We start from the raw sequence: 13229 nt of genomic DNA, 5'->3' as shown, positions 1-13229 counted from the left end.
GTGCCTGTTACACAGTAGGTGTCAACAAATACTGATTCCCTTCCTGTACATACTACTTCCTCACAACTGTTTAGAATAGAATATTTACATGTTCACACATACTACTTGCATGTATATAAAACATCTCTGGAAGAATATACAGGAAATATTAAGTTTTTATCCCTTCAAAGAGATCTCGGCTGAGAAAAGGGTAAAGGGGGAGAGACAGTTTAACCTTTATGTGCCATGGGTATTATCTTTTTCAAAATAAACTAAATTTTACATGTTTTTAACTAAAAAGACAATCATATTATTTATATCTCATCCAGCTGCCTATCCATCTGTAAAGAAACTAGGAAATATAGCGATGGAGTCAAAATGTCCAATTTCATCAAAAAGTTACACATATGCAAAGAAACAAGAAGGAATGATCCATTTATTAAAAAAAAAAAAAGCAATCACAGAAACTGTTCCAGGCCAGGCACGGTGGCTCACGCCTACAATCCCAGTACTTTGGGAGGCCAAGATGGGAAAGAAAATTGCTTGAACCTGGGAGGCAGAGGCTGCAGTGAGCCAAGATTATGCCACTGGATTCCAGCCTGGGCTACAGAGTGAGACTCTGCCTCACAAAAAAAGAAAAAAGAAACTGTCCCTAAGGATGCCCAGACACTGACTAGACTGACTACATAAGAACTTTAATCAGCTATTTTAAGTATGTTCTAAAGCTAAAGGAAACCATGTCTTAAATGAAGGAAAGCAAGAGAACTCTGTTTCACCAAAAAGATAGTATTGATAAAGAGAATTTTTTTAAAAATCTAATAGAAATTATAGAATTGAAAAGTATAATAACTGAGATGAAAAGTTCACTAGAAGGGCTCAACAGCTTATTTGGGCAGGCAGAACAAAGAACCAGTGAACATGAAGATAGGTTAATTGAAATAGGTCAGTCTAAGGATCAGGAAAAAAAAAAAGAAAGAATACAGAATCCCTTAAAACAGAACGTAAGAGATATATGGGAGGCTGAGGCAGGCAGATCACTTGAGCCCAGAAGTTCGAGACCAGCCTCAGCAACATGGCAAAATCCCATCTCTACAAAAAATACAAAAAAAAAAAAAAAAAAAAAAAAAATTAGCTGGGTGTGGCGGTGCACACCTGTGGTCCCAGTTACTTAGAAGGATGAAGTGGGAAGATCACTTAAGCCCATGAAGTGGAGGTTGCAGTGAGCTGAGATCACGCCACTGCACTCCAGCCTGGGCAACAGAGCGATGAGACTCTGTCTCAAAAAAAAAAAAGAAAAAGAAAAATTAAGACATTCCTAGATTAAGAAAAACTAAGAGAACTCACTGCTAGTAGAACTACTCTATTAAAAAAATATGCTAAAGGGAGTCCATCATGCTGATATGAAAAAACACTAACTAGACGATACTCAAATCCACATGAATAAAGAACACTGGTAAAGGTAATTACAGTTGGGCATGATGGCTCACGCCTATAATCCCAACAGTTTGGGGGGCCAAGGTGGATCACTTGAATCCAGAAGGTCAAGGCTGCAGTGAGCCATGATCATGCCACTGCACTCCAGTGTGGGCAACAGAGCAAGACCTTGTCTCAAAAAAAAAAAAAAATTATGTAGGTAAATATTAAAAAGAGTATAAATGTATTTTTGTTTGTATTTCTTCTTTCTCCTATCTGAGTTAAATAACTGCATAAAGCAATAATTGTAAATCAGTGTTGATGAGCATACAATGTATAAAGATGTAATTGTGACAATAACAGCATAAAGGGGGTAGGACTGCATAGGAGTAAAGTTTTCTACACTATTAAAATTAAGTTGATATTAATCTGAACTAGATTGTTATAAATTAAGATGTTAATTGTAATCCCAGGTCAACTACTATGAAAATATATAACAAATGAAACATAAAGGAATTAAAATGGTACAATGAAAAGTATGTATTTAACACAAAAGGAGGCAGCAATGGAAGAACTGAGGAACAAAAAAGACATATCAAAAACAATTAACAATATGGCAGAAGTTCTTTCTTATCAGTAATATGTAAATAAATCAAACTTCTCAATTAAAAGATAGTTATTGGCAGACAGATTTAAAAAATGAGATGCAATTGTAGCCTGTCTATAGAGACTCACTTTAGATTCAAAGACAGAAATAAGCTGAAAGTAAAAAGATAGAAAAAGATATTCCAGGCTGGGTACAGTAGCTCACACCTGTAATCCCAGCACTTTGGGAGGCCGAGGCGGGTGGATTACAAGGTCAAGAGATGGAGACCATCCTGGCCAACATGGTGAAACCCTGTCTCTACTAAAAATACAAAAATTAGCCAGGCGTGGTGGCGCGTGCCTGTAGTCCCAGCTATTCAGGAGACTGAGGCAGGAGAATTGCTTGCACCCGGGAGGCGAAGATTGCAGTGAGCCGAGATCGTGCTACTACTGCACTCCAGGCTGGCGACAGAGCAAGACGAGGAAGGGAGGAAGGGAGGAAGGAAGGAAGGAAGGGAAAGAAAGAAAAAGAGATTTCATGCAAACAGTAACCAAAAGGGAGCTAGAAAGTCTATGTTAGGCCGGGTGCGGTGGCTCATGTCTGTAATCCCAGCACTTTGGGAGACTGAGGCGGGTGGATCACCTAAGTTCAGGAGTTTGAGACCAGCCTGGCCAACACAGCGAAACTCTGTCTCTACTAAAAATACAAAAATCAGCCGGGCATGGTGATGCATGCCTGTAGTCCCAGCTACTACGGGGGCTGAAGCTGGAGGATCGCTTGAACCTGGGAGGCAGAGGTTGCAGTGAGCCAAGATCGTGCCACTGCACTCCAGCCTGGGCAACAGAGCAAGACTCTGTCCCAAACGATATAGACTATCTCTTAAATATTATATAATGATAAATGGGTAAATCCATCAACAAGATATAACAATTGTAAACATACACTGCACGTAACAACAGAGCCTCCAAAAGATACAAAACAAAAACTGACAGAAGTGAGAGGCGAAGAGGCAGTTCAATGATAAACGGAGACTCCAATACTTCCCTTTCAATAATGGATAGACTAGAGAGAAGATCAACAATGAAAAAGAAGACTTGAACAACACTATAAAGCAACTAGATCTATTAGACATCTATAGAACACCCCACCCAAAGACAGTGTAATACAAATCCATCTCAAGTGCACATGGAACAGTCTCAGGACAGATCATATGTTAGGCAATAAAACATGCCTCAATAAACTTTAAAAGACTAAAATCATACAAAGTATGTTCTCTGATCACAATGAAATGAAACTGAAAATCAATAACAGACAAAATGTTGAAAACTTCAAAAATATGTGGATAATTAAGCAACACACTTGACAAACACTCAACAAAGTACTCAACAAACCAGGAACACAAGGAACATCCTTAAACTGATACAGTGTATCAATGAAAAACCCACAGTTGCCAGGCATGGTGGCTCATGCCTATAATGCCAGCATTTTGAGAGGCTGAAGCAGAAGCTTGAGCCCACGAGCTCCAGACCAGCCTGGGCAACATAGGGAGACCCTGTCTCTACAAAGTATACAAAAAATTAGCCAGGCATAGTGGCTCATGCCTGTAGTCCCAGCTACTCAGGAGGCTGAAGTGGGAGTATCACATGAGCCTGGGAGGTCAAGGCTGCAGTGAGCCATGATTGCACTACTGCACTCCAGCCTGGGTGACAGAACGAGACCGTGTCTCAAAAAAAAAAAAAAGAAAAAGAAAAAAGAAAAGAAAGAAAAACCCACAGTTAACATACTAAATGGTAAAAGACTGGAAGCTTTCCTCCTAAGATAAGGAACAAAACAGGGAAGTCTGTTATTGCCACTTTCATTTAGCATTGTATGGGAAGTTTTAGCCTGGGCAATTAGGAATGAAAAATAAATAAATAAAAGATACCCATATAGGAAAACAAGAGGTAAAACTATCTCTGTTTACAGACAGCATGATCTTATATACAAAACTCAAAAGAATACACTAGAAAACTATGGGAACTAATAAGGAGTTCAGCAAAGTCACACGATATAAGGCGACAGAAAATAAGTTGTATATCTAACCACTAGGCAATGAACATTGTGAAAAACAAATTTAAAAAACAATTTCATTTGCAACAGCACCTAAAAAAATAAATAGAAATAAATTTAACCAGGGAAGTGAAAGACTTGACACTGATAACTACAAACACTGTGTAAGAAATTAAAGACAAACTAAATAAGTGAAAAGACATCCTATTGTTAATGGATTGGAAGACTTAGTATTTTTAAAACAGAAAATACTACCCAAAGTGTTTTACAAATTCAATGCAATCTCTATTAAAATTCCAATGGCCTTTTTTACAGAAACAGATCCTCAGTTTCATATGGAATTGCAAGGGACCCTGAAGAGCCAACAAATACTGGAAACAGCAAAGTCGAAGAATTCACACATCTCAATTTCAAAATGTACTACAAAGCTACAGTAATCAAAACAGCACATGGTACCTGGCATAAGGATAGCTATATAGGGAATCAACCATGAGAATCAAACCAAGAGTTCAGGGGAAAAAACCCAGACATTTGTGGTCAATTGATTTTTCAACAAGGATATCAGGACCACTCAATCAGGAAATAATGGTCTCTTCAACACATGAGGATGGGACAACTAGATTACCACATGCAAAAAAGTGGACCCCCTCTGGCAGGGTGCAGTGACTCATGCCTGTAATCCCAGCACTTTGGGAGGCCAAGGTGGGTGGATCACTTGAGGCCAGGAGTTCAAGACCAGCCTGGCCAATGTGGTGAAACCCCATCTCTAGTAAAAATACAAAAATTGGCTGGGCGTGGTAGCGCTCGCCTGTAATCCCAGCTACTCGGGAAGCCAAAGCATGAGAATCGCTTGAACCGGGGAGGCGGAGGTTGCAGTAACCTGAGATTGTGCCACTGCACTCCAGCCTGAGCAACAGAGTGAGACTCTGTCTCAAAAAAAAAAAAAATATGTGGACCCCCATCTCACACCATATAAAAATATGGACCAACAACTGAATATAAGAACTAAAACCACAGAACTCTTAGAAGAAAGTATGGAGTAAATCTTCATTCCTTGGATTTCGCAATGTAGATATGACACCAAAAGCCTGTGTAACAAACAAACAAAAAAAAACAGATAAATTATACTGTAAAATTTAAACTTTTAATGCATCAAAAGGATATTATCAAGAAAGTGAAAAGACAACCCAGAAAATAGAAGTATTTGTAAATCATATATCTGACAAGCATTTAGTAACCAAACATACAAAGAACTCTTTCAATAACCAACAATACAATTTAAAAATGGACAAAGGACTTCCACAAAGAGAATAAACAAATGGCCAATGAGCACATGAAAAGATGTTCAACATCTTAGCCACCAGGGAAATGAAAATCTAACCCTCAACATGATACCACTTCACACCAAGATAGCTAAAATTTTAAAAAGCAAATGGCAAGTATTGGCAAAGATGTAGAGAAATTGAAGAATTGGATTATAAAATGGTGCAGTCGCTTTGGGAAACAATTTGGCAGTTCCTTAAACCGTTAAACAAGAGTTACCACATGAGCTGTTTTCTGACAACACTTCTGACACCACATGTGGAAGTGTTTTTCCATACCAATACAGTTCTCCAACTTTCCAGACACCAACTGAGTACCCTATAATTCAATTCTGACACTAACTGCCCGGAGTTTATGTCAGACTCCACAGGCTTAGTTCCACAAGACTACCCTCACTTCAGTTACCAACCACAAGCTGCACATTGCCACCTGTACTTCTGACCAAATAGCTATAAATCGGGGTTCCCGCAACCCCCTCCTCATGTTCAATAATTTGCAAGAATGGCTCACCAAAACTCAGGGAAACACTTTACTTATGCCTATCAGTTTATTATAAAGGATATAAATAAACAACCAAATCAAAAGGCACAAGGGTGAGGCCGAGATGGGTTCCAAGTATAGAAGTTTCTGTCCCATGAAGTTGAAGCAACACCTTCCCAGCATAAGGATGCATTCACCAACCCAGAATCTCTCTGAAAACCACTGTTTAGAAGATTTTATGGAGGTCCCATTTCACAGGCATGATTGATTACATCACTGGCCACTGGTAACTGATCTCAATACCCAGTCCTCACCACCACCACCTCACCCATCCAGGGGTGGGGCTGCAAGTTCCAACTCTCTAATCGACATAGTTGGTTCTTCTGGCAACCAGCTTCCATTCTGAAGTTGTCTAGGGGCCTACCAAGAATCACTTTATTAGCATAAATTCAGATGTGACTGAAAGAGACTTATTATGAATACCAAAATATGCTCTATTACCTCTATTACTCAGGAAGTTCCAAGGATCTTTGAAGTTCTGGGCTAGGAACCAGAGACAAAGACCAAATATATATTTCTTATTGTATAACATCACACCCAGCAATTCTACTCCTAGGTATATACACAAGAGAAATGAAAACATACGCCCGCACAAAAACTTGTACATGAATATTCACACCAGCATTATTCACAATAGTCAAAAAGGAAAAACAACTTAGATGTTCAACTAATAAATGGATAAATGAAATGTAGTACATCCAGATAAGAGAGTACTGTTTTGCAATAAAAAATATGAAGTGCTAATATATCCTACAATATGGATGAACCTTGAAAACATTAAGTGAAGGAAAGCAGTTGTAAAAGATGATATATATGGTTTCATTTATATGAAATATCCAGAATATCTGAAATATCAAGAGATACAGAAGTAGATTAATGAGGGCAGGGGAAATAGTGAGTGACTACTGCTAATGGTGAGCAGGTTTTTTTGGGGGAGTAATGAAAATATTCTAAAATTGACGTGGTGATGGCTGTACAACTCTGTATATACAGACTGTCCCCAACATACAAGGTTTCAACTTTGGATTTTTCAACTTTACATGGTATCCATAAAATCACTGTTTTTCACTTTCAGTATTCAATAAATTACATGAGATATTCCACACTTTATTATAAAAGAAACTTTGTGTTAGAGGATTTTGTAGGCTAATGTAAGTGTTCTGAGCATGTTTACAGTAGGCGAGGCGAGGCTAAGCTATGATGTTAGGTGCATTAAATGCATTTTCCACTTACAATATTTTCAAATTGCTATGGGTTTATCAGGATGTAACTGTGTCATAAGTAGAGAAGCATTTGTACTAAAAACCAATGAGGCTGGGCATGGTGGCTCATGCGTGTAAGCCCAGCACTTTGGGAAGCTGAGAGAGGTGGATCACTTGAGCCCAGGAGTTTGAGACCAGCCTGGGCAATATGGCAAAACCCCGTCTCTACAAAAAAAATACAAAAAATTAGCCAGGCATAGTGGCACACACCCGTAGTCCCAGCTACTGAGGAGGCTGAAGTTGGAGGATCATCTATCTGAGCCTGGGAAGTCAAGCTGCAATGAGCTGTGGCTGCACCACTGCACTCCAGCCTGGGTGACAGAGTGTGACTCTGTCTCAAAAAAAAAAAAAAAAAAAAAAAATTAAGTCACACGGACCAATGAATAAATACATGCTACATACCACTGAATTGTACAATTTAAAGGGGTGAATTTTATGGATACATGAATTATATTTCAATAAAGCTGTTTTAAAAAAGAAAAGTAGGTTCAAGTCTTTGCCATGTTAAAAATCTCTCTCAACCCTTTATCACCCTCTGCTACCACCTCTTTCTATTCTCCCCTTCATGGCTAAAATTGATTTATTTATTATAATCTACATATGCTTTTCCACTCTCTAATCTCAACTCCTCAACTCAATGAAACCTACCTCCTCCCCCAACCATTCTATCAAAACTGTTCTCACATAGTTATCAAATTGAATAACCTCCTCAATACCAAATCAATAGACTCTTAGTAACTTCTTTTGCTCAACTTTTCAAAGCATTTAAAGTATGACTTTCCTTTTTTTTAGGCCAGGGTCCCACTCTGTCACCCACGCTGCAATGCAGTGGCACAATCACGGCTCACTGCAGCCGTAACCTCCCAGGATCAAGTGATCATCCCACTTATTAATTTATATTTTTTCTTGAGAGTTGATTGTGAAGTATAACTTCCTTTAAAATGATCCCAGCCCAATGCAGTGGCTCACACCTGTAATCCTAGCACTTGAGAGGCCAAGGCAGGCAGATCGCGTGAGCCCAGGAGTTCAAGACCAGCCTGGGCAACATGGCAAAACCCCATCCCTACCAAAAATACAAAAATTAGCCAGGTGTGGTGGTATGTGCCTGCAGTCCCAGCTACTTGAGCGGCTGAGGTAGGAGGACGGCCTGAGCCCGGGAGGTGGAGGCTGTAGTGAGCTGTGATGGTGCCAGATCCCACTTTGGCTTCTATGACATTTTCTCATGATTTCTCTACATCTCCAAACACTTAGGAATTTCCTTTCCCAGCTCGTCTTCTATCTGGCTTTAAATGTTCTCCATGGCCTATTTCCAGAATTATTTTATGTTAACAAACTCTTCTTATTTGGTGTTATCTAAATCAAAGAATTTAGATACCACTCATACTATAGCCTGTTATATTGTACTCCAAATCCACATTCACAATTCCATAGCAGATGATTCCACCCGGATGTTTCACAGATAACTTCCACTCAATATGTTCAGAAGCTAAAATACTGTTTCTCCTCAAATGTGCTTCTCTTCCTGAATTCCCCGTCTCAGTATATTTTACTATCGTCTCTTCAATCACCCAAGTTAAAATCCAAGTCATCTTATTCTATTATTTTTCCCTCACTCCCCATATCCAATTGTTGCTGAATCCTATGAATTCTACTTTCTAAATATTTCTATTACCCTCCTCCTCCATAACCCCTTCAACATTGCCTTAGTTTGGACCCTTCTCACTTCGATTAGTGCAAAAACCTCCTAAACAGTCTTTCTACATCCATTCTTACCTTCTCTCCATCCCTTCTGAAATCCCTACTCTACAATTCCAGAATGATCTTTCTAAAATAAAAATCTTGGCCGGACACCGTGGCTCACACCTGTAATCCCAGCACTTTGGGAAGCCGAGGGGGGTGGACTGACTGAACTCAAAGTTTAAGACCAGCCTGGGCAACATAGCAAAACTCCATCTCTACAAAAAAAAAATACAAAAAAATTAGCCAGGTGTGGTGGCGTTCACTGGTGGTCCCAGCTACTCCTGAGGCTGAGGTGGGAGGATCGCTGGAGCCTGGGAAGTCGAGGCTGCAGTGAGCCATGATGGAGTGCAGTGAGTGCCACTTCATTTCAGCCTGGGTGACACAGTGAGACCTTATCTCAAAAAAGTAAAAAAAACAACAACAACAACAACCACAAAAACCGTATCATGTCTCTCTGTTCATTAAAATACATAAACCCTATTATTATCTACAGGAAAAAATGGTAAGGTCCTTGGAATGGCACGCAATACTTTTGAGGATCCGTGCAACCTCATCTTCTGCTACTTATCACCACAACTAATGCTACAGCTACAGAAAACAACTTCCCATTCTCTTCCATATTCTGTGCTGACTGCACCCCTGGCCCACGCGCGCCAGGACACCCCAGCTCTGGGCGCCACCAGGGAGCTGCTCGCCCTGACCAAGGCTGGCGGCAAACCGTTCTGCGCCTGAGGCAGGCTGGCCTCTAGCTCAGTAGGAAACCTGCGCTCAGGCGGATGGCGCCGACTCTTTTTACTGAGTTTCCAGAGGAAGACTAGCCCAGCTATCGCGAAGCCGCCAACCCACCAGAGGGTGGGCTTCTGAACTCGGACTCCTGGGAACACCGACAAGCACCGCGCTGCCACACCGAGGCCTCCACCGCCTGGGCCTGAGCCCGGCCGGGCCATTCCCAAACTCGGGACGCGGAAGGAGAGGCTCTTGGAGCAGAAGAGGCCAGATACCCTGAAGCATAAAGTTTATGTCAAAAGTTTACATGGAGAAAGCGGTTCCATTCTGAAGCGTGGTCTGCTGTCCTTTTGGGCATGAGGCATGTGGTGTTCGTTGTGAAGCCTCCTGGGCCTGTTGGTCCTCCGATTTCATCCTCAGTACATAATGATAATGCTCAGCAACAGTACTTGCACTGAGTTGACATTCTTGCACACTCTTGACTCCATAATTTGATGCTTTTTAAAATGTATGTTCACACCAATAATTGACTGCTTCAGAGGCTAATACAACAAAACCAATAAAACTGAGTGATGGTGTTTGTATGGGAAAAAAAAAAAGTGTTCCATGTTCTTTCTCACCTACGTTTCTGTCCACCCTTCCCTCTAAAAGTTCCTTCTCCACCCCTGCCCCAGCCCCCCAATTTCTGCAACAGTCATGACTAAGCCTTCTTTAAGCTTAAGGACATAAAATATACAGTACCTAATACAGTGCCTGATCTATAGCAGAGGGTTAAAAATGGGCTGAGCTGGCTTAGGTCTCTTCTTTGTCCTCTCAATGACTCCTATTTGCTTATAAAATAAAATTGTAATTATTTTGATGGTCTGCAAGATCCATAATTTGGTCTCTGCCTATCTCCCCAGTTTCAGGTCTTGCCACCACCCTGTATCATACTTGCTATTTTTGCAGATGCTACTCTGTAATTTTAGACTCCCATGCTTTTTCTCACACTGCTCCTTCTACCTAAATGCCCATTCTTTCTATGCCCGTACACTCCTGATTTTCATCACCTTCTACATAGTTTTTCCTTATAGTTTCCCTCTTCTTCAGCTCTTTTCTTCACTTTAAGAAATTGACCACTATCTCCTTTGTACATCCACTGTACCCGCATATGTTCTTCAATCAAAACAATCTTGTACTTGTTGACAGTTAAAGTAAGAGATAAGGTTCAACTACCCTGAAGGCAGGAACATTGCCTTCTGTATCTTTAAGTCCTCTTCACCTGGTCACAGTACTTTCTACATAGTAATTCCTGTATTCTAAATAATCTGCATTTTTCCTTGTACCCTCCTATACAAACTAACATAAGTTTCTATCAGGTATCTTTCAAAACAGAAACAATATTCTTTTGCGTTACATTCTGGGCCCCATCTCTTCTTGCCAAGCAAACAACTATGCAAATATAACTGTACAAATTAAAGTTATTATACACTTTCTGATACCACTTTCCTATTCTAAATTAGGGGAGAAATAGTCCGGATAAGATCTATAATTAGAAACAATATTTTGAAGAGATAGCAAACTAAGTTGTATTACATTGTTTCGAGATACCTTGTTTAAAGCTACTACTGTTGGCCGGGACAGGTGGTGCACGCCTGTAATCCCAGCACTTTGGGAAGCCTAGGCGGGCAGATCACCTGAGGTCAGGAGTTCAAGACCAGCCTGACCAACATGGAGAAAATGTCTCTACTAAAAATATAAAATTAGCCAGGCGTGATGGCGCATGCCTGTAATCCCCTCAGGAGGCTGAGGCAGCAGAATCGTTTGAACCCAGGAGGCAGAGGCTGTGGTGAGCTGAGATCATGCCATTGCACTCCAACCTGGGCAACAAGAGCCAAACTCCGTCTCAAAAAATAAAAATTTTTTTTTAAAAAAAAAGCTACTGTTAACTAACCTACCCCACTTGGATCTATCAGATACTCTGAATGAGAGGTGGGAACCACTCTACTGACCTCCTTCCTACCCCTACTACCGCCACTCCAGCTTAGAGTAATTATTTTCACAAAGACAGAAAGGAGTTATCAAATGACCACATTAACTCTAAAAACAGAAAGTGAGGTGATCTTTCTTATTCACAGTCCCACTTATTCATTTAGAAATGCTGAGCACCAAAACAAAACCTTATCACAAGTTCAGTATTTAGTGAATAACTGCCAAGTATAATGGAATACTCCCCGAAGTACTGCAGCATTAGAACATGACCACTCCACTAAATAAAAAATTCAGCGAAAGCTTTTCTAACAAGGCTGGATGGAGCACTAACTCAACGGCCAAACGGCTGCACTTCCTGTACATGCACGTTCAAAACACCTCGAATTAGCATGCTGGGGACCTTGAAGAACTACTAGGCCTTGCTCAAGAGGAAGGCTTTGTAATACTGAATCCCAAAACTTGAAACAGCAGAATTATTTCAGGGAAGAAGGAGGTGTTAAATATTCTGTAAAACCTGTTTCACTCTCACAACGATCAGTTTTTTAAAAAAGAGGGAGAAAACTGACCTCATTAAGAGTATTTTGGCAACACACATAGTTGAACGTGAGTTGAGAAAAGAATTTTCAACTCTAGATCTGTCCGTCCATTCCCACTGAAAACTGAAGGAAGGATCGCAGCACCCAAAGGCGCCCACTGCTCAGTGCCAGCGGTGGGCGACACCAGGAGCCTGCCCTGGTCCCCTGGGTAAGCCCCGGAGCCTGGCCACTATGCCGGGCACCATCCACCAACAGTGAGGGCTGGGTCCCCTCGCCTCTGTCCAGGCGCCCCCCAAGAGCTTCCCCAAGGCCTGGGGACTCCTAACTCTCCACCCCCGGCCCCGAGAGCACCACGAACGCGGACGCCACGAAGGGAGGCCCGTCGGCCAGTGGGAGGGACGCACGGCCAAGGGGGCGAAAACTGGGGCGAAGCTTTGCTGGGAGGAACCGACGCCGGGGGCAGCCACGCCCCCCACCCCCAACTTCAAACCCGAGCGCTGCGAGCACCGAGCCCCGCACGCTGCCTGACAGACGCGGGCGCGAGGTCGGCGCGGGAGAGGGCTCCTCGGGCACTCCAGGGGCATCGCCGCGACCCTCGCACGCGACCGCTCCCTGCGACTGACCTGTGCCTGCCGCCGCGCGACCGCCCGCCCCGCCGCAGCCTCCGCCTCCTCGCGCTCACGCTGCCGCCGCAGCCACCGGAGCCGCCTCCTGCGCTGCGCCCCAGGCCGGCCTCGGGCGCCCCATTCCCACCCCGCCCAGCCTCCGCCTGTTTACAATGATTGGGACGGAACGGGACGACCCGGTCCAGCGCGCACGCGCATTCCCTCCTCCCGCCGCAGCCGGCTTCCCAGATCCTTCTCTCCGCTCAGACGGCTGAAGCCGTCAAGGGCAGGCGTCCTGGGCTCTCGCGCGGGGCGCCCTGGGAGGCGTAGTTCCCAAGGCCCCGGCGTCCAGCCAGCCCTAAGGCCTCTCGCCAAGGAAGCAAACTACAACACCCAGGAGGCACCGCGCCTCCTTCGTCCCCAGGCTCGCTGAGGAGACTGAAGAAGAGCGCGAGAGAACGCGCCGAGCGCCCGTGCTCTGCAGGCGCCTGCGCAGTCG

At 42.7% G+C, this 13229-nt stretch overlaps 1 protein-coding gene across 1 annotated transcript in view; it reads right to left on the bottom strand.

The window, feature by feature from the left end:
* Positions 1-12945, bottom strand: part of RALBP1 (ralA binding protein 1) — a 67595-nt gene extending 54650 nt beyond the window's left edge. Inside the window, exon 1 of the mRNA XM_003262075.3 lies at positions 12749-12945. The gene's annotated coding sequence lies outside the window, so the exon portion shown is untranslated. The remainder of the gene's footprint in view (positions 1-12748) is intronic.
* Positions 12946-13229: the final 284 nt, after the last annotated feature.

This window comes from Nomascus leucogenys, chromosome 4 (assembly GCF_006542625.1).
Source record: "Nomascus leucogenys isolate Asia chromosome 4, Asia_NLE_v1, whole genome shotgun sequence".
NCBI lineage: Eukaryota > Metazoa > Chordata > Mammalia > Primates > Hylobatidae > Nomascus > Nomascus leucogenys.
Note: the sequence above shows the minus strand (reverse complement) of the source record. Positions and strands in the feature narration are given on the sequence as shown.